At 36.0% G+C, this 19967-nt stretch overlaps 1 long non-coding RNA gene across 1 annotated transcript; it reads right to left on the reverse strand.

Annotated features, from left to right (window-relative positions):
• Positions 1-793: 793 nt before the first annotated feature.
• Positions 794-13769, reverse strand: LOC119865371. The gene is made up of 5 exons (XR_005376962.1): positions 12296-13769; positions 12052-12136; positions 10394-10548; positions 7893-7951; positions 794-4761 (listed from the first exon to the last, which is right to left on the reverse strand). It is a non-coding gene; the product is annotated as an uncharacterized LOC119865371 (long non-coding RNA).
• Positions 13770-19967: the final 6198 nt, after the last annotated feature.

A 19967-nucleotide genomic window follows, 5' to 3' on the forward strand; every position in this document is an offset into this window, starting at 1 on the left:
GGCACTGTATCTTACATACTTGCACTTCTGTTTCCTTATCTAAAAAGTTGAAATAATAATGCTGTCCTCATACTGTTATTGAAAACATGTTTAAGACCCTTCTCTTGGGCCATATCTGCTCATTGATAAAAAGCACTGAAGGAAATTTCAGAAGAGAGAGTTCTCTCAAACAACAGCATGTGAACTCTTCGCAGATGACTCTTAGCAAGGTAGTTGCCATCTCAAATTAATCTGACTAAAAACCCATTGATATGATTTCCCACTAGTTTCTATGCAATGTATTTCAGTTGGCAAACACTGGCATTATCAACTGCTGGGGCTCTGCTAAGATCCTGAGTAAATAAAATAGAGCAATGAAATTTCTGTTTTCTAAAAGGCAGATAACCAAGAGGGTAGTTTACTTGCCAAAAAAGAAGACCTAATCTGACTTCACACATTTTAATGTTTTTCTCATCCTTCTCTTAAAATGGCTCTATAGAAGTAGAATCATCCCTTACGTCCTTACCCTTAATCAAATATGGGAAATGTTTGGCAAACTGATACGGTGGTCTGACCAAATAAAATGCCAGTCCACAAAACTTGTGACATATTACATATGTATTGAACTAGATACTCAAATCCAAAGACAGGATAACTATGTTTTCTTATACAAATAAAAGAAAGTTAGAGAAATGGATGTAAAACCAATATTTATTTGAAGAATGTAGAATTTTTTTTATCTTTATTTAAAGAATGTAGAATGATAAATATAAGAATATTAAAAGAATATAGAAAATAATTCGCAGCACAAAGTCGCTACAAAAGAATCCCTGATAGAATGTAAGTATTATATCATTAAAATTGTTCTGTGAATGACTTTAAGAATAATAAAAATTCACTTCATAATATGGATTCTATTAAAAATAAATGCCCAGTTACACTATTGCACTTTTACTAATCCATTAAACTGATGTTTTAAAATTACTTATAAGGAAATGTTAGTATGGGATATAATAAAATACCATTCTATAGCTATAACATGTTGGATTTTAATTACTATTCTTATAAAATATGAATTAACATGGTGGCAATTCACTTGAAATCTAATTAACGTGTTTTAGTTATCTTGCTCAATGCCCACAATACGCAAATAATCTTTACAAAGTTAACATATTAATAAGAATATGATTATGCACTTTCCTTAATTTAATTTCTATTTAATTATGTTACTAAACTTGGTTTGTCTTCTAGCGAAGTATCAATTTTGTAAATAGTATCTGTAACAGTCACTTGATCATAGCTTTTAAAAACAACCCAGTACCTTATTAATTCTGTATAAATTATTAAATATATCTGTGCTTAATGTCCAATGCCCCAATTTTCTGCCACTCTGAACCAGTGCTGCTCTGGCTTTTTCATAGATTTATCCCTAAGTGAAAAAACCCGTACGTGGAATTGCAATTCCTATGTCCCAGGCATCTGCCCTGATAAATAGACTGACATGGAAAAAGATAAGAGACTGGCAGGAGAAGATGACAGAGAAAGAGGAAGGTACCAATATCAACTTACAGGTCATGGGTAAAAAAGAAGTAGATTGTTGTAAAACTTGACACTGTATATTTTCAAAATACTAATGTTATATTCTGAGTTGCATTCATTTTCTTAATATTCATGCAAAGCAGCTCAAATTTTCCTGCTACTACAGAGAGGAATATATTATATAGCAGAGATTTGGAAGTCTACTACACTTTCACCAGCTAAACAGAGTCCCATCCAAGCTCCCTAGTCCTTCATCACCTGGATCCTAAAGAGGTTTGTTGGCACATGCTCAGGGGTTTGTTATATTCCTTGTGGGACAAAACACATCATTGGAGTAACCAATATTCCTTCCATACTCCATTCTGAGAGATTTTCCTAAGATCTCAAATTACAATAACCTCTTGAGCCCCTATGACCAATCTTTTCTTGTTCACAGGCATGTTACGGGAAGAGGTATAAGGAGGATGGAAGGAAACTTTCCAGATGAGCTGATCTGCACATGCCACTTGTGCCCTTTATCCTGATTCCATCTTGTGTGTGTGAACACATAGTATTTATCTTTAGCATCTGCCCAAAGGATGCTTCATGCCCAACATCAAAAGTCCCCAATTTATATCCCTTCCTATAATGTCATTTATAGAGACAACTAGAAACAGGCCAAGATACGGAGATAGGTTCTTTTTAACAGATATTCATCCCATTAGCTAAGAAGTAAAGGAAAAGAGAACACAGGTGTGGATTTCTGGCCATTCAAATCCATCTAGTCTTAAATGTACTTGGCAGAAATTATGGGGAAAATGGTAGATTTAGTGCTTTTGGGGAGGTTCTCAGACATTTAATAATTAATGTCCGGACTTCAAGTATTCATATTACAATTCAATAGCACTACCTTTTCTAATTAGATGGGGTCATGATATGGGACAGATAAATAGATGAAAGATTTGTAATCAGAAAATCATCCCTGCTTTCACAGTAATTAGAACAATTAGACCAAAGTATGGGTGAAAGTAGGTGGAGATAATAATCTTTCACATTTGCATATAGTCTTGGTCTCTACTGAGTATTCTCATCAATACATTAATTCTAATTCATTTCAGCTCAACAAAATTTTTCAGTGAGGTAGACACTATAATCCACATTTTATAGATGAGGAAACCAAGGCTCAATAGGAATAAATTATTGGTCCAAGTATCCTTAATGAGTCAATAGTGTTCCTATGATTTAAAGTTTGAACTCTAAAGCAGCCTGGGTGGCTCAGCGGTTTAGCGCCGCCTTCAACCCAGGGCATGATCCTGGAGACCCGGGATGGAATCCTACGTCGGCCTCCCTGTATGGAGCCTGCTTCTCCCTCTGCCTGTGTCTCTGCCTCTCTCTCTGTGTGTGTCTCATAAATAAATAAATAAAATCTTTAAACTAAAATAAATGAAGTTAGAACTCTAAATTTCAAGCCCAGTTAGTGTTCTTTCCACTCTCCCTCATAGATGGGTCTCATGCATAGCTTTTGAAAAACTACAACCCTTTCCTCTCTCAGCTGTTACTTTTGCTGGAGGCTGTTACTTTAAAATCTGAGTGAGAGTCCTGACCTTCATTCTTAATACTATTAGGGCAGTTGAGCCAAAATATCAAAGAAAGCATTTAATCTCCCACAAATCAGTGACTTTCCCAAACCAAAGGGATTTCTTTGGTTCCTTGTTCATAACCTAATACGGACAGGCCTAAGTGACCCTGGGATCTGAAGCCAGGAAGGCAGCACTGCCAGCCATAAAATAAGGATTACGGCCTTTGGTGAAATAGGATTAAGACACATGACAGAGAAATTTTAGCTTCACCTTCTTTTCTTTCCACTAAAAACTTCTGGGATTTGGAGACAACGAAATAGGCCTACAGAGCATGAGAACATCTTTGTTAAAACATTTACCACAAGCTACATTTTAGCCAATATGAAAAAACATTGACTCCCATTATTCCAATAATGCTATAACATAGGTTCTACTAAGGTGCATTTATAGGTTTAAAAAAGAAGACAAAAACAAAAGCAAACCTCAGGTCTATAGGGTCAAAGATCTGAGATCTTCCTAGTGAGGATAGTAGGATTTCAAAGTATGCTGTTTAATTTCAGAGCCTGTGTTCTGAATCACTAAGTTATGCCACCTTCATAGTATTGGTGGAGAAATATGGAAAATGAGGGTGGCAGCATATGACTCCTAATGGCACATGGGAAACAACTATGGAAAATATGATAGAATCATGTAAAAATACACATAATCAGTTACATAAATGCTAGAGTATAGGTCATGTTTCAATTCTATTCTGTTAAATTTAGACCATGCATTCTTATGGTTATGGTGGGGGCGAGTAGTGATATCACCTTCAAGATTGTGAAAATTGGTTCTTGGGGGACAAAAAAGCCTTGGTGTTCTTATATGTAAAGCTCAGATATATATATGATACATAAACAGATCTAGTTTATCTATAGTAGGATATCTCATGAGGAGATTGTTTAGGTAAACAAATGTCTGAAAAAGCTCTTTGGTGGAGACATTGAAAAAAGATTAAGAAATACTGATCTACATAAACAACTTAAAAAATTTAAAACTAGGAGTTCTTCAGTAGAATTCAATGGGGACTACATCTTTTTTATCTTAAAGATTGATTGGTGATTGATTGATTGATTTGAGAGAGAGAGCATAAGTATGGGCAGAGGAAGAAGCAGACTCCCTGCTCAGCAGGGAGCCCCACAAAGGGTTCTATCCCAGGACCCTGAGATCATGACCTGAGCAAAAGTCAGATGCTTAACAGACTGAGCCACCCACTTTCACCCACATGAAAGTGGTTAGTACACCACCTCTCTTCCACCATAGTCATTTCTGTTACATCACTCTAGAAAAAATGTCCACATATTCTTGTTCTGAAAAAGCATTTTGGTGACACTAAGCTTGACCGTATTTGTTGTAGCAAAACAGGACATGAAGGACTTGATGAAATCTTTCACTGTATGACTTTAAAATGAAACAATATTGTGTACTGTGTGCTCCACTATATTTCTTAGCCCCTTTCCAGTTTGGTGAGGCCGGAGGACTAGTGCTGACCAATGGCCTCAAAGCAGAAGTAACAATTCTCACTCCTAGGGTAAAGCATTCAAGAGTCAGTGACATGTGTTCCAGGTTGTGCAGCTATAAATTGCCAGAGCCTTCAAAAGCCTGGGTCCAGGTGGAAAGATGTGGAGGAGTGGCTCCTGTTCACCTACAAAAGAAAGATAATCTTATTAGGATTTATTGGACAGTTAGGTAGTCAGGGCCAGGGTCCCTAATGAGAAAATATGGAGTTAAGGCAGCTGAGATAAAACAGGACTAACATCCTGTTTTGCAGCTTACATAGGACCATACTAGCATTCTGTTTTGCAGCTTCTGTAAAATGTTCTAAGATAAGACAAGCACAAAACAGTTGTCATTATCAAGGGCAAGGAGCAGTTAAGACATAAGCCCCCAGATGTTAGCAAGAAAAGATCCCTAGCATATTGACATTAACCTAATAGGTAGACAGATATGTGACCAAAGCCCTGATTGCCACAACTCAGCACACCTTGATTGCTTAAGATAGTTCAGCAAAAAAGCTCATAAAAAACCCTTCAACTTAGAAACTCCAAGGGCAAACCTCTTGGATCCCCTCTGTCTCTGGGAGCTTTGTACTATTGCTCAATAAACTTTGCTGCCCACCACTCCTTCATCTGGTCTACATCTTCATGCTTTGAAACGGTGTGACCAAGAACTGCGGCACTAAAGGCAGAGAAATGCTGCAATAGTCTGAGTGAGAAATCAACTCTGCCTGTGTTAGGTCATAGAAATTCCAGGATTAATCTGTTATAGTGTCATACTCTAGCTTATCGTGAAAAATACAAAAGTGATTGCTAATTTTGAGATGTGGAGTTGATATTGGGGTTCCAAATTTATTAATCCCTGCAGCAATTTTATAGCCTTTGTAAAATGTACTCTTGTATAAAGCCAAGGCGTTGTGTACCAGATATAAATGTTTCATAAATGTCCTAATGGAAAACCCATAGGTCTTCTTTAGAAGCAACATATTCTCTTCCTTATTTCTTAAAGAATTCATTCCAGTGACTTCAATGGTGAATCTTAATAATAGAGTCAACTCTTACAGTGGGGTTCACAGGAGTAAAAAAAGAAAACATCATAAATCAAATATTATCAATGCTTTGGGAATTATTTTTTATTTTTATTAAAATATGCTTGCCTCCAGCATTCCTTTTAAGCCCGGCCAAGTTCCTTTTAAATCCTGGGCCTGTGGGCCAGTGCTTATTTGCATGCTAATTACCAGCTAAAGGCATTTTATGCTGATCTAAGCTCTTTAACCAATTAATGAACCAAGAAAAGATGATCTTTCCTTGGAGGAGAATTGCTTACTTTCATCATCATTACCACTGAATTGCATTCATTGTACCCATTGCCTCATACTTCAGGCTTGTTCCTGAATACATAAGTAGAAAATTGAGGAGCCATGGTTGGATGCCACTAAGTAGCTCATTGTGTATATCTATACTTAGGAAACATGCCAGATACTGTAAGTACGTAACTGACACTAAATGGGCAAAAGAAAAGTCCTAAGCAGTCTTCTTGCCATGCCAGGACTTTCTTAGAGTAGTTATATTCTGTCAAAGCTCTTAGATCTTTAGAGGAGTCCTTACATAGCCCCTTAATCACAGAATTGTTATTGGTGTATTTAGAGACACTGCAGACAAATAAAATGGAGAGTCTAGTGAGAATAAAAACTAAGAAGACAATGTCAAACAATGTATGCCAAATGAAGGATGAAAATCGAGATTACTCATGATACTTAGGAATTGGACCTAACTATTTGGTTTCCATATTTTATAAGAGGGTTCCTCATAATTATGAGAGTTTTTTGAAATCTATAGCCATTCACAACAGCTGTTTCAATGACTTAGAATATGCATAAATATACATAAATTTCTTCAAGCACAGGCATTCCCTAATTTCATTGACTAACCAGTTTACCTATCCTGTTCTTTTCCCCGGGAAATTGACCTTTATAATTAGAGGTACAGTTCTAGTTATCAGCCTTATAGGTTTTAAAAAATGCAACAGCACAAATACACAACAGTAATATATTATTTGTCCAGATTATCTATTTCTTGATCTTGACTCTCTGAGGCTTCCTAGACCTACCAATGTAGACAATGAGCAATGACAATATTCTACGCTCAGCATTTCCTCTTCCCAACTATTCTATCTTACTACATCCCCTTGTTCCCTAATAGAGCAGGGTTTCAAAATTAGTAATATGTTGAGAAATACAGCTTTGCTTATTCATTTGTTTTCTTTTTTTTTAAATATTTATTTATTTATTCATGAGAGACACAGGGAGAGAAGGGCAGAGACAGAGGCAGAGGGAGAAGCAGGTTCCCTGCAGGGAGCCTGATGTGGGTCTCAATCCTGGATCCTGGGATCACACTCTGAGTCAAAGACAGACACTCAACTGCTGAGCCACCCAGGTGTCCCAATGTTCATTTGTTTTCTTAAAAACTAATTGATACATTATGCTCTGGAACACTGTCTACCTCTGAGAGAAGGTAACCAAATTTTTTCTATCAGATCAGTAATATAGACCAATATAATAGCTTAGATCATCTGAATAACTCAGTCTCTGGGTAGTTCAGTAGATATATCTTTCTTTCAGATTTGAGTCAACCCTCTAACAAAACTCCTCTCTTCTACCATCAGTGCTACATGGGAACTGAGTGAGGCTGCTCTATCTCTGTCCCTCAAGACAGTTATCAGCACAGAGCAGGCACTCAATAAATACTGTTGAATGAATAGATGAATAAATACACAAGGTTCTCCCTCAAAAGCCCCAACTAAGGCAGGAGCACTTGGATCAGTTCTCTTCTCTTTATTACAATCTAGTGAAGATCTGAAGCAGGGATAGTAGAACATACTCTGAATCCTTCCTTCTGTTGCCATATTTATCTGCCTTCTCTCCATTCTTAGAAACCAGAGAAGTATTCTTTAAACTTTCTCTTCCTGACCAGATCACCTTTATGTAAAACATTTTGCTATTCCACCTACCAAGTATAGCTCTTGGTCAGTTAAAGAACTGATCACGGAGTTTAGTGAATTCCCTCTTCCCCTATACCTTGTTTTCTAATCCAGTGTCATACTGAACAGGCTAATATCAGACCATTTCATTTTCTACTTTAGGAGGCAGGCCTCTAGACTCAGTCTTAAGAGAAAGAAGGCTGATTCAAAAGAGGTGTGAAGCAAAGTAAATGCCTAGAGTTCAAAATCACAAAATATTCTCCCTGTTTCACTAGGAATTGTAGGAGCATTTAAAATCACCAATGAAGCAAAGGTCAGGACCACTTTGAATGGAAGTTCACAATTCACTGGTAACTGATCTGCAGGAAAAAAAAAAAGCAATTGGTGTACATTTGGTCAGAGACTGCATTTCTGAAAATTGGTCACTTCACCTCCCTCTTCAGTATATGCCAAAGACTAATGACAGTGATGGTTCAATGAAAAAGAGAGTGGTTTTCATGGGAATAATGAAACTGGAATACTTGCTAGAGTCCACTAGTTATGACCTCCTCTTTGCTTGCTTTGTATGCTGTCCCTGCTATTCCAAGCACTCTTTTAGTTGTTAGTATTAAATATCCCCATGTTTTCATGGGGTTTGCATAAAGGCATACTCAAAGCTTGCTGAAGGAGAATGGGAGATAACAAATGGCATGCCAGATATTTTGCTTTTAGCCTGCTTGCCTATGCTGCAAAATACTGAGTTGATTAAATAATCTATGCTCTAATATTAGCTATGATAAAGAGAGCTATTCAAATTAGTGCTATGAATCCCACCATTGGCTTCACAGAATCTCCTACAGAATTGCTAGAAAATACTGATTCTTGGACTCTACCCTCAGATATTCTGATTTAATTTTTCTGCGTTGGGGCCTGGGCACTGATTTTTTTTCTTCCCTGAAACTCCTCAGGTGCTTGCAATAGGAAGTTCTGGAGGCAGGATTTGGAACCACTGGATTCAGGGCCATTCTGTTATTAATTGCCTGATCCTAGACAAGCTGCCTAACTGTGTGTACCTCATGTTCCTCATTTTAAAATGTAATGTAATAATGCTAACTTACAGACTTATTTTGAAGAATATTGTTTGATAGTGCACGAAAAAAATGTTTGGAAACGCCAAAGTTCTATACAAATGTTAACTATGCACCTGAAACTTAAATAATTACTCAGATTATATTAAATGATTTGGATTAGAAACATTTAAAAACATGATAAGAGTAATAAAAATAATAATAAACCACTCTGTCAACTCCAGGAGAAGGTCTTTGCAAGTCTTAAATAGAATATGGTTTCTGTGACCTCTGTGAAGCAACTGCAGTGATGCAGTTTTTTCTTTTGTAGTCTATAAGTTTCTCTCTGGAGACCATACTTAATAAAACTGAATTTGATTTTAAATTTATTTTCACCTAGATAATTCTTATTTCTCTGACTTCCCCATCATATGTATTTCCCCAATTCAGAATGGAGTTCTACAGTACTATGGATCCTCTGAGAGGAGCTTGCAGATGGAATGCAAAATACATATTTATTATACCCATTGCTTGTTTATGAAGCTAAAGGGCAGCGGGGAGCCATTTGAATGTGCTGTTGTTTGCAGTGATAGAGTGGAAGAACATGAAGAGGAGAGAAATTACCTTAAAGCAGGGGAGGGCCAAAGGATAGGATGCATTTGCTGCATAGCTTTCCAATAAAAATATCCTAAGTAGAATGCTGGAGCTATTCCTGGATAGTAGGAGACAACATGACTGGCAGAAAAGGAAAAAGAAGTAGCCAAACAAAGAAAGAGTATATTTGAAGGTCACCAAGAATAGGTGATTTGATTCCTTAGTGAGGGCTTGGTAAACAGGCCAATGATGTATGGTCTTTTAAATACCAACCCAGGAAACACTTGCATCCTATGAAATGATTTCTGGCTACTCTATCTGATTTCGCTTTACCTTCAAATGAAGGAGCTCTAAATTGGCACAAATGCTCACCTAAGGACATTGAAATAAAATTGAACCCAGTTATATCCCACATATATCACCACAGACAGAGCCCAAGAGGTTCTCTAGGCAGATATCTGCCAGAGAACCAAAATGGAAGACTTCCAGTGGTTGTGCCAAAGATGCTGTGCTTAACTCTCCATGCAGTTGAAAGACATTCTCAACATATTCATCACGTCCAATGATGTTTTGGCCTGGAGAGTTGTGTTCCACTTAATCTCTGACTCAAATCAACAATCAAGGACAAAACAGCATTGTTGGTGACCTCATGTTAAAAACATCTATCATTACTACAATAATCTTACACAATTGAAACTAGAGGAGATGAACTCTCCTCCTCCAGTCTTTTTATTTTATTTTTTTTGATGGAATGTTAGGCTATTTTAGGGGCAGTAAAATAAATATATTTATGTATGAACAATCATACAAGAAAATGGGTATGTAATCTTTAAACTATGTATGCAATAAATAGCTTCCTTAAATGAATCATCCCAGGAAATAGAGTGTTATTTCTATCCCAGCCTTTGCTGATCTACACTTGCTTTAAGCTACATATTTCAACATTGCTGACATCTAGAAATGCAGTGCATAAGCTGTAGCTCCTACATCTGCCTCATCTCACGTTCCCCCTGTGCCTCAATTCTAAGGCATGCCATACATTTCACTCCAAATGTTTCCCAGGTTCTTTTGATTATCTTATGGTCGGATGATGACCAAACTTGGTGTAAGAGAGGGCATTTCAGAAACCTCAATAAATAGGCTTTCAAAGGGAATACCAACATTAGAAAATGATGAAGAAAAGACATGACTTCCAGCCAAGCTCCAGAGAGTTGAAATCCTTTCTGAAAAGATGATGAAGAGCAGGTCCTTCTGTCTCTCTTAGGGTTGCTCTAGTGCCAGCCAGATGCTTGCAGAGCCAGGCTGTTAGCACGTGCCTTGCCAGGGAACGTTAGAGAGAAACATGAGAAACAGCACATTAAGACCTTGTTCCAAAATGAGGTTCTTTAGGGGGAAAAAATTAGCAAAATCCTTCTGATGTTCAAATACTGTGTATTTTATGCACAGCCTAAATTAATAAAATGATGGCAATAAAAACAGATTTCATTCTTTATTTATACCCCAAGTGTTCCAGAATTTTTTTCAAAGAAATTGGTCAGACAGACCTTGGATGCCAGCCTTCCACTTATTTATCAACATGAGAATGGAGACAGTGTAGATAATTAAATCCACTTACAGGGTCAGATGCAGGAAAGGCTAAAAATAAGTGATGTTTGTTCTCACAAGTTTTTCTGTACCTGAGAAGACTTGGGTTTTAGTTACATCTCTATTAATACCTAAACAAATGGCCCTGGCCAAGCTCTTTTACTTTATAGGCATTAAGATGGCTTACTAATATTTCTCCCCCACCTCTCTCCTCTATAATATTTGGTGACTTTTGTTCTGCCAAAAACATCTGGGATATATGCTTATTCCATCTTAGGTTGTTCATTTTCTAGGCCAGTAGTTCTCAAAGCATAGTCCGGCAGCATCAGCATTGCCTAAGAACTTGTAGAAACACAGATTCTTAGGCCTTACCCTAAGCTTGCTGAATCAGAAGCTCTGGGGAAGGGCCCCAGCACTCTTCACTTTATCAAATCCTGGAATATGGTTCTGGTAGAAGCTAAAGTTTAAGAACCACTGAACTAAGCTATGCCCTACAATCTCCATCATTGTTTTTATTCAGTAAAACTTTTTGAGTCAAGGTGTAAATATATGAAAATAAATTATTTACAAAATAATAGAAAGTCAAGAGTGAAACCTAGAGCCAGGAGAACCTGGAAGGAAACATTGGCTTTTGATGCTGCCTTGGTTAAAATTGCATAACTTGGCCTAAGCCATCACTTTCCCTCTGCTCATCTGTAAAAGGGTAACAAAAACACTGAGTAATTTAAGGGCCTGTTGTGAGAATTATGTGATACTATTTGTGTCTGAAAGATAATAAGCACTCAGTTAATGGGAGCTATTATTGTTGAGTTACTTAGGTATTTTGTTAGTGTTACTAATTATTTTACCTAAAACATTTTAAAAATAGCATTGTGAAAATTTGAGATTCACTGAGTGTGATGGCCAGAATAAGGACCCCTCAAAGATAGCCAGGCACTGATTCCCTGGAATCCGTGAATATGTTTCTTTACTTGGCAGAAAGGATATTGCAGATTTGACTTAGGGTACTGAGCTTCAGATGAGGAAATTATTCAGATATTTTGGGTGGACCAATTTAACATATGAGTCCTTAAAAGTGGAGAACCTTTCCCAGCTATGATCAGAGCAAGATGTAATGCTGGAAGGAAGGTCAAAGAGATGGTATACTGCTCTTTTAAGATGGAAGAAGGAGGTCAAGAACCAAGAGATGTGGTTAGTATCCAGCAACTAGAAAGGAAAAGAAAATAGGTCCTCACCTGCAAACTCCAGAAAAGAATGCAGACTTGCTCATACCTTGATTTCAACTCAATGAGACCTGTGTCAGACTTCTGATTTACAAAACTGTAAGATAATTAATTTGCGTTAAGTCACAATGTTTCTGGTGATTTGTCAAGGGAGTAATAGAAAATGATTACATAGGTCACTAAAACTATTTGGACAGGTTTCCTTTAATTTATTCCTTATAAACAGCTGCCCAAAATGTCTCAGTGTATGACTAACCTTACCGGAGATCATTTCAAACTTCCTCTTGGCTAACAGCTTTAACTTACTCCCAAACCAAGATGTATCCAAGGCTAGTTTGACCTCCAGCTATTCATTCCTTCCCCATCTACCAAAAGAGATGAATTAATGACCGGAAAAACAAAGGACTTAGATAATCCATAAAATGGATAAGCAGTGACTGAATAATTAATTGCAATTTAACTATGGTTACAGCTTCTTATCTAAAACAAAGATATAGTATATTCCAGGATATTTAAATCTGTATAGCAATAAGCTCTTTCTCTTTTTTTTTTAATATTTTTTTTATTGGAGTTCAATTTGCCAACATATAGCGTAACACCCAGTGCTCATGCTCTTTCTCTAATTTCTTCTTGGAAGTCATTGGGAAAGAAACCCAAGGCACGTTGTAACACCCATGTAATTTGTGTAATGTAAAACACTACTTCTAATGATGATTAACATCATTGCAATGATCTTATTTATCATAAAATAGCTTTGCAAAACTTTTTTTTTAGCTTTTCAAGACTTCTGATGATTATGGAACTAAGAAAAATCAATGGTAAATTTACATAGAGAATCTGATTTTAAAAAGAACTGTTTTTTAAAAGAAAAAATGAGAAATAATGCACTGGGATACATATATAGGATTCGGCGATATTCTTGTGATATTGTTAAGTCAGAAAGGAAAGAAACATATTTTGGAAATATCTTTACCTTATAGATTTCTGAGTATAATTCTCTATAAAACAAAACAAACAAACACCTATAACAGGGGTTAATATACACAAAAGTTCAAACAAATAATTGGTATATACTCTAATATTAGGGTTTTATGTATTGAGTATAGGCTTTGCTGAGCAATTCAGGATATGTGAAATTTAAACTTTTCTTCAAATTTGATCACATTTTCTTTCAGTGACAAGCTCTAATGACTTAGTGACTTAGGCAAACGAATAAAAAATTATAACCAAAGTGGATTCTATTTATCTGTTCTATTAATTCATATATTAGTAATCATTTTTCCTATCAGTGGTAACTAAATTTTTTGTTGGGTTGTTGTTTATACTTTTTGGATACTTATTTTGCATGTCTTACTTTTGTTATATATGTTTTATAGTCTATATACTATATGGTCTTTAAACCATTTACCACAACCAGGTGATTACACAGCTGATAATGCTTCTCATCTTTGGATTGTATTCAACTGTCCTTAGTGAACACATTTGGAATGTGTATGTTTCAAGGATATAATGAATACCATCATGCAGTGGCAAATAAATTCATTGATAAATACTGGCATTGCCCTTTGTTTCCAGGAAGTCACTCTGATTTCTATATTGAATTCCTTGAGCTACAGTATCCAAATTCCCCATCTATTACTCTGGGTTTTGAGTCTACACAGAACTGGGAAATCAAAAAGTAAAGATCTAAACATTTAAACCAAAGCACTCATTATTTTAAAACAGTTAAAAAAATTTTTTTAGAATAAAGATTTTTTAAAAAAATTTACTTACATCAATCAGATAAATTGTTTTATTCTATCTTTTGTGTGTAATTCCAATTTTTGCAACCAGGATATCATTGTGGAAAAAAATAGGAGATTTATGGGTAGTATATAGTTGATTTAAGAATATTATTTTGAGAGAATGTCTTAAATGTGACATACCTAGTAACAAATTAGACACTGTATGTATTTAATTTTGAAAGCACCCTGAAATTTTCAACAAACTTATATCCTCTTAATTTTCTGGATAATTATTTAATATACTAGTGTGTGATTATTGATTTCTAAAATGAAGCAGTTAAACATATACAGTCATATGCTCCCAGGGAGTTTATAATGTATAGGATGGAGTTTTCTAACTTTAAATAGAAATAGAAAAAATAAAAACAATTAACTTGAAGCAGAAGTCCCAAAGGAGACCCCACACACTATTTTCAGGTTTACTTATTCAGATCTGCTATTACTCTAAAATAGCTCAAAGAGTCATAAGAAATAGTTTCCTTTAAGTATGTACATGCTGGAGTAGCCTGTTACCCTTCACTAGCCAGCCATGTTAAAACCTCACACCTTGCTGAAAAGATTTGGGTTTGAATACATGTGACTTATTGCCAGTTAGTGGCTAATGTTGATAAGTCACCAATCCAAAGAAGTTTTAAGAAAAAGACTCTTTCTGTATATACATGATTGCTTTCTCCTTTGCTAATCCTTACCTTACCCAATTTATAGGACTTCTACTTTATAGACTACCTTAACAATTTAATGAGGTGACTCTGGTTTCATGTTGCCTGGTGAATTGTGCCTGAATAAAAATATCTTAAGTTCATTAATCAAAGGTGTCAAATTGTGTTATATTCTATTGCTGTTCATTGCCAAGTTTGTATATGCAGAGTCATGATGAAAGGTCAAATACTTCTCATTAACAAGAATATAATGAATGAAATAGAATAAACCATGAAGAAGTGCGAATCTTCTGGATTTCTTATAGAAGTAAAAGCTCTTTTGATATTAATGCACAGTCCAATTGCACTAGGTAGCTTACTGAAGTGTAAAATTGCTGACCTCTAGTTCATTAATATATTTAATGAGTACCTATTGACTATCTAGCATGGTACTTATGCATTCTGTCAGGTAAGAGGATGAAACAGTAAACAAAACAGGCAAATTCCCTAGATCAAGATATATATATTAGACTTCACTGAAAAAGTGAAAGTAAGCAAAGTAAGCAAAGAGTTGATGGAGCTGAGAAAAAAACCATGTAGACATTTAGAAAGAGCATTCTAGGCATAGGGAACAGCCTGTGTAGAGAACTCACAAATGGATTTTGCCAGTTTGTTCAAAGAACATCAGTGAGGCCAGGGTGTTTGGGATAGAGTGTGAATTGGGAAGAACAGTAGGAACTGAAATCTGAGAGATAATCACGGCCAAGTTGTGTATGGTTCAGGGGCATTGTTGTGTTTACTCTAAGAAAGAAAAATTAATGAATTGCAAAGTTTGCTTAGAGAAATTATATAATCTGTCATAACTCCTCTGGTTTCTCTGTTCAGAATAGACTATGGAGAATCACAGGCCAAAGGAAGGGAGAATTCCAGGGCTATTAAGTAATCTAGAGAGTTAAAGATGGTGGCTCAGAAGAAGGTAGTAGCCATGGAGGCGAGAGGTAGTAGTTGTGTTCTGAGTCTGTCAATGCAGCAAGTCCAAAGATGACTAAAATAAGGGGAAAATGAAGGGGTCCCTATCTCACACTAGCCCTAGCCATCACATCAAGGCAGCCTCAGTGTGGCACAAATTGGGGCACCCCTAGTCATCACTCATTATGGGTCCAGCCATGTCACCAAGGTGAGAGGGGCAAAGCTCCCCAGGACACTTCAAGCCCGTACTGCTTTGATATACACTGCCAGGATGCCGTCTGCACAGAACACCCTGGGAACTTCTGCCCCATGCCTGCCTTGGTTTTTGCCAAATCACCATGTTGCTTCCTGTGAGGAGTACCCCAGGACATGTTGGCTTATACTCACTTTGGATTTAGTTGTCCTCTCAAGACAACCTATGTGTGGAGAGACTGATTACTCCCTTGCTTGTACCACTTCAACTTTAACAGTCTGGCCAGGTTGCCCTCTGTGCAGAGACACCCAGGACTGTCTGGGTCTGCATCCACTTCAGCTCCAGCCATCCCACCACATTGTCCCCAGCACAGAGTACCCTGAGACCCCCAGCCTATGACAGCCACAGCTCTGACCAGCCAAAGTAACCAGGCAATACAGTCTACACAGATGATGACCATACACAAGATCATCCCTTCAAGTTTAGGAGACGTAACTATTCTACCTAACTCATAATATAAATACAGAAAGTCAAGCAAAATAAGGAGCCCGAGAAATATGTTCTAAAGGAAAGAATAAGACAAAACCCTAGAAAAAGAACTAAATGAAACAAAAATAAGCAATCTACATGATAAAGAGTTCAAAGTAATAGCCATAAAAATGCTCACCAGACTGGAGAGAAGAGTGATGAATTCAGTAAGAACTTCAACTAAGAGAATGTATTTCAAAAATCAGAGTTGAAGAATTCAGTGACTAAAGTAAGAAATATACTAGAGGAAATCAGCAGTAGATTAAAGGCTGCAGAAGAACAGATCAGCCATCTGGGAGCCAGGGCAATGGAAAGCCTCTATGATGAATAGCAAAAAGAAAAAATAATAGAAAAAAATTAGGATAAGAGATTTCTTAGACAACATCAAGTGAGCCAAACATTAGCATCGTAGGGGTCCAAGAAGTGAAAGAACAAAAGGAGCAGAAAATTTATTTGAGGGTGTCTGGGTGGCTCAGTGGTTGAGCATCTGCCTTTGGCTCAGGTCATGATCCAGGGGTCTTGGGATTGAGTCCCACATCATGCTCCCTGAAGGGAGTCTGCTTCTCCCTCTGCCTATGTCTCTGCCTCTCTCATGAATAAGTAAATAAAAATTCTTTTTAAAAAAAGAAAATTTACTTGAAGAAATAATAGTGGAAAACTTCCCTAACCTAGGGAAGGAAGCAGACATTCAAGTTTAAGAAGCAGAGAATTCTAAGTAAGATGGACCCAAGGAGTTCCACACCAAAACACATAATAATTAAAATGTCAAAGATTAAAGATACAGAGAGAATTTGCAGCAAGAGAGAAGCAACTGGTTATGTAAAAGGCAAATCCTATCAGCTAATTATTCAGCAAAAACTTTGCAGGCCAGAGGGGAGTGGCAGGATATATTAAAACTTCTTCTTCTTTTTTTTTTTTTTATGTTAAAACTTCTGAAGGAAAAAACTTACAACCAAGAATACTCCACCTGATAAGATTATTAAGAACGGAAGGAGAGCTAAAGAGTTTCCCAGACTAATGTTAAAGGAATTTGTCACCACTAAACTTGGTTTACAAGGAATTTTAAAGTGATATTTTTAAATAGAAAAGAAAAATCCATAATTAGAGGAAAACTATAAAAGTATATAAAACATTACTAAAAGCAAACAGATAATAAAGATAAAAGTGCAATCACTTATATAGCTAATGTGAAGGTTAAAAGCCAAAGGTAGTAAATTGATTATATCTAAAAAAAATAGCTAAGGGGGTTCACAAAAAGAAAAATATGTAAATATATGACAATGTATACATAAAATCTTGAGGCGTAAGTAAAAATGAAGTCATTGTAGCATTCTTTCAAACTTAGGTGACCATCAACTTAATTTAGACCGCTATATATTTAGAATGGCTTTTGTGAACCTCATGGTTCTACATGGTAATCACAAAACAAAAAACTATAACAGATACACACACACACACACACACACACACACAAATAAATAAAGAGAAGGAAGCCAAGCATAAACAAGAAAAGACAGCCAGAGAAGCACCCAGGGTTACTAGATACTAGTAGAAGGTAAGAATTAATGAACCAGAGTTGAAATAAGTGAGATAGATAGTCAAAAGAAAAAAAGAAAAGCTATTGAGACTACATCAAAATAAAAAAAAAAATTGCACAGCACAGGAAACCATCAACAAAATGAAAAAGCAAACTGCTGAATGGGAAAAGATATTTGAAAATGATATATCTGACAGGTTTAATATTCAAAATATACAAAAACCTTACTCAACACCAATAATGTCTGATTAAAAAATTGAAGATAGCCTGAATATACATTTTTCCAAAGACTTACAGATGGCCACAGACACATGGAAAGATGCTTAACATCACTAACCATCAGAGAAATGCAAATCAAAACCCCAATGACATATCACCTTACACCTGTCAGAATGACTAGTATCAAAAAGACAAGAAATAACAAGTGTTGACAAGGATAAGGAGAAAAAAATAACCCCTGTACACTTTTGGTAGAAATGTAAATTGGTGTTGCCAGTGTGGAACACAGTATTGACGTTTCTCAGAGTTACAAAATGAAATACCCTATGATCCAATAATTCCACCACTGGGTATGTGGTGGAAAAAAAACAATAAAACCAGAAACACCCATTTGAAAAGGTACATCACCCTTACATTTATTGCAGCATTAATTCACAATAATGGAGATATGAAAGCAATCCAAGTGCTCATCAAAAGAGAATGGATAAATAATTGGTGTGTATGTAAATATATATATAATTATAATATATATATATATAAATTAATGGAGTATTGCTCAGCCATAAAAAAAGAATGAGATCTTGCCCTTTGCAGCAACATGGATGGACCTAGAGGGTATTATACTAACTAAAATAAATCAGACAGAGAAAGACAAAAACTATATGATTTCACTTATTTAGGGAATCTATAAAACAAAATGAATGAATAAGCTACAAAGAGTAGAAACAGACTCATCAATTCAGCGAAGGCAGTGGTTACCAGAGAGGAAGGTATTGGAATGATGGGCAAGATGGGTTAAGGGGAGTGGGAGGTACAGTCTTCCAGTTATGTAATGAATAAGTCATGGAAATGAAAAGTACAACCTAGTGAATATAGTCAATGATATTTTAATAGTGTTGTATGGTGACAGATGGTAGCTACACTGTGGTTAAGTATAACATAACATATAAACTTGTCAAATCATCATATTGTACACCTGAAAGTAATATAACATTACATGTCAACTATATTTCAATTTAAAAAAAGTAAGTGCAAAAGATGTTCAGGAGCACATCTTTTTCTTTTGATTAATGTGATCTATTATTATATCACTACTACAGAACTATTGCAAAATGTTGCAGTTTGTTCTTGATTTTCCACACAATTACAGTCAATTTTTAGTTCACAAAAAGGAATAAAGACCTGATGAAGAAATAAACCAACCTTGAATATGCAATTGTATATTACGATTAAAAAGTCCATTTTAATCCATAGATTAATCTAGCAGCATAAAAACATGAAGATTTTAGGCATGCCAAGGAAACAGGGTGGCCAAAATCAGTGCATGAAATCTTTTTAAATAAAGAAAACATTGCTTTTTATTCTCTAAGCTGCACTGTCCAATATGGGAGCCACTAGACAGTGGCTAGTGAGCAGTTGAAGTGTGGCTAGTCTGAACTGAAAGCATTGCAAGTGTAAAATACATACCAGATTTCAAAGACTTAGTGTAGGAAAAGCACGTAAAATACCTAATATTTTTATGTTGAAACAATAAATCTTTGAATATATTAGGCTAAATAAAATTATGTTAACATTAATTTAATCTATTTTAATTTTTTTCTAGTATGGAAATTTAAAATTACATACATTGGTTATATTTATGACTCACATATTTCTACTGCACATTTCTTCTCTCAGGTATAAAATAAGAAGGAATAAGATTTTAAATATTTTCTTATCTCCTATATCCCTTATAAAATTTTGCTTGACCTTAAAGTGATGAAAAAGAACCTGTTTCTGGCAAGGGAGAGGAAAGTTGATAGAATGCAATGGGAAAATACATGATGTATTTTTAAGGATGTATCTCCCTCACTTCCCTCTCCCAGATCCCTTTTTTAAAGACTTTATTTATTTGAGAGAGAGCGTGAGCATAAGCAGGGGAATGGGGAGAAGGAGAAGCGGACTCCCTAAGCAGGGAGCCTGAGGCAGCACTCAAACCCACGACCCTGGGATCATGATGAGCCAAAGGCAACCACTGAACTGACTGAGCCACTCAGATGCTCTTCCTTTTTTTTTTTTTT

This window comes from Canis lupus, chromosome 23 (assembly GCF_011100685.1).
Source record: "Canis lupus familiaris isolate Mischka breed German Shepherd chromosome 23, alternate assembly UU_Cfam_GSD_1.0, whole genome shotgun sequence".
Classification (NCBI taxonomy): Eukaryota; Metazoa; Chordata; class Mammalia; order Carnivora; family Canidae; genus Canis; species Canis lupus.